Raw genomic sequence first — 2,432 nt, 5'->3', positions numbered from 1 at the left:
GAATGTACAGATCAGTTCTGAAGTAGATACAAACTATTTTTTTTACTATAAAGCATATATTTAGATCATATACTATCTTCAAATTTGTTGGCTACACATACACTTGTAGACTTCAAATTATCTGTGAATTATAGGCATTTTTCCTTGAAGTGTTTCCTGTTAGTGAATTTATATTTGTCTAAAGATAATCTTTTTTACTAAGGTGTAGATGAGAAATGCAAACAATTTTTCTTTCTTTACAAAATCTACATAATAAAAAGTTACTACATTTTTACCTTCTTAATTATCTTCAGAACGTAACCCACATAATCTATTTTATCAACTGTAGTGATTCTCAAGTCTCTAAATCTCAACCATCTTATTTCATGAAATACTTCTCATCAGTAATATAATTCTCATTTTAAAAAATTTAAAAGTCACAAATATTTTTTTAGAGAATATTAAGGTTGCTACTCTATTTTATGTTGGAGAGAGAGAAAACCTCACTAAGATACGTAACTGCTTTGAATAAACTATGCAATTGAGAGCATAAATAAGATGTATTTTCTAAATTATATTATTTTCCTGTTTCAAAATTTTACACACAAAAGTAGCATATTTTATTTTTATTGGAAAATAGTAATGATAATTTATATTTTAACAGATAAAATATTTTCTTGATATTACCTATTAACATAGATTATTAGGGATAATCAGTAAGGAATTATTTGAAATACAATATCAAATTTCCAAATACTAAGGCAATTTATATTGATTTATAAATTATCAACTGAGATATTTTACAATAGCTTCCAGTACTCATTTATAATGCTTACATAGTTGTGATTACATTGAAAATAATTATCTAAATCCTTTCTTCCATAGGTATGCAATTATTCTTGTACAGACTATAATAAATGGAATGCCAGAGGAACATATCAGAATTTCTTCTATGGGCCTGTCTTCCAAGCAGAACACTGAAGTGTTTTGCTTCATGTTCTTCTTATTCTGCTACTTTGCCATCTTGTCTTGGAATCTGCTGATTCTTTTCTCAATTAGATGCAGTTCTCTGTTCAACCAACCTATGTACTATTTCCTGTCATTTGTCATCTATGGACATTTGCTATACCTCCTGTGTGACACCCAAATTGATTGGGGATCTGCTTGTAGGAAGAAAAACCATTTCCTATACAAACTGCATGCTACAGGTCTTTGTCATGCACTTCTTTGGAATGATTGAGATCTTAATCCTGACAATCATGGCCTTTGACTGCTGTGTGGCCATCTGCAGACCTCTTCACTACATGGTCATCATGAGCAGAAACTGGTGCCATGTCTTTATCTGGGCTTTCTGGGCTGGTGGGGTTGTCCACTCTTTCCCTCAGATTATGATGCTTGTCTCTTTGCCCTTCTGTGGCCCCAATGAAATAGACCATTACTACTATGACATTTTCCCTTTGCTGAAAGTTGCTTGCACTGATACCTACATCACTGGTGTCCTCGTGGTTGCCAATTCAGGAATTGTTGCCTTTGTAATCTTTGTTCTCTTGTTTGGTTCATATGTAGTTATATTGCTCACACTAAGGAATTACTCAGAAGAGGGGAGACACAAAGCTCTTTCAACCTGTGGGTCTCATATCTCTGTGGCTATTTTATTCTTTGGATCTTCCATCTTTGCTTACCTTAGACCTCCTACCACTTTTCCTAGGACAAAATCTTTGCTCTGTTTTACACCATCATTGCTCCTATGTTCAGTCCTCTCATATATACTCTAAGAAATACACAGATGAAGACTGCCATAAAGAAGGTTTGGTGTCAGACAACATTTTTAGGAGAAAAACACTATTAATTTGCTTTACTAATAAGATCTTAAAACACTGTACAACTATCAAACTGGCTTTATCATCAAGAGGAACAATTAGCATTTCAACTATTCTAAATTTTGCTAATTCATAATTAGCAAAAATGAGAATATAAAGAATAATTACTAACAAATATTTTACTTTGCAACCTAGTAAGAAAATGGGATTAAAGGCGTGCACCACCACTGCCTGGCCTAAGAAAATGAACATTGAAATTATTCTAGGTTAAAGAAATATTTTTTATATTATACATATATTATTTCCACAACAATTTACTAGCTTCTTGATTTGATTTATTACATGATGATAAACATATTTTCACGCACAATTTAGGAAATAGATTGATACTATCTTCAGAAGAAGTGTTATAGTAATGAACTTTGTATTGTGACAGAATTTGTAAATAAGCCTCATATGAGTCTCTGAAACAAATCATTCTATGAAAGGTAAAAATGAGAGAGAATTTGAGTGATTTTGACACCAAAGGTTTATCATGAATTGACCTGAGAGTTGCTAGCTTGCCTACTTATAAATGTCAGTAGCTTTATGAGTAGACACAATTATTGGCACAAATGATGGCTTTATGGATTG

The 2,432-nt window shown here is 32.0% G+C and overlaps 1 pseudogene; it reads left to right on the top strand.

Moving 5' to 3' along the window:
* The first annotated feature begins 896 nt into the window (after nucleotides 1–896).
* On the top strand, nucleotides 897–1,828 carry LOC116091712 (annotated as a pseudogene).
* Nucleotides 1,829–2,432: the final 604 nt, after the last annotated feature.

Source organism: Mastomys coucha, unplaced genomic scaffold, assembly GCF_008632895.1.
Source record: "Mastomys coucha isolate ucsf_1 unplaced genomic scaffold, UCSF_Mcou_1 pScaffold15, whole genome shotgun sequence".
NCBI lineage: Eukaryota > Metazoa > Chordata > Mammalia > Rodentia > Muridae > Mastomys > Mastomys coucha.
The sequence above is the reverse complement of the archived record's forward strand: the minus strand, read 5'-3'. Positions and strand labels throughout refer to the sequence as shown.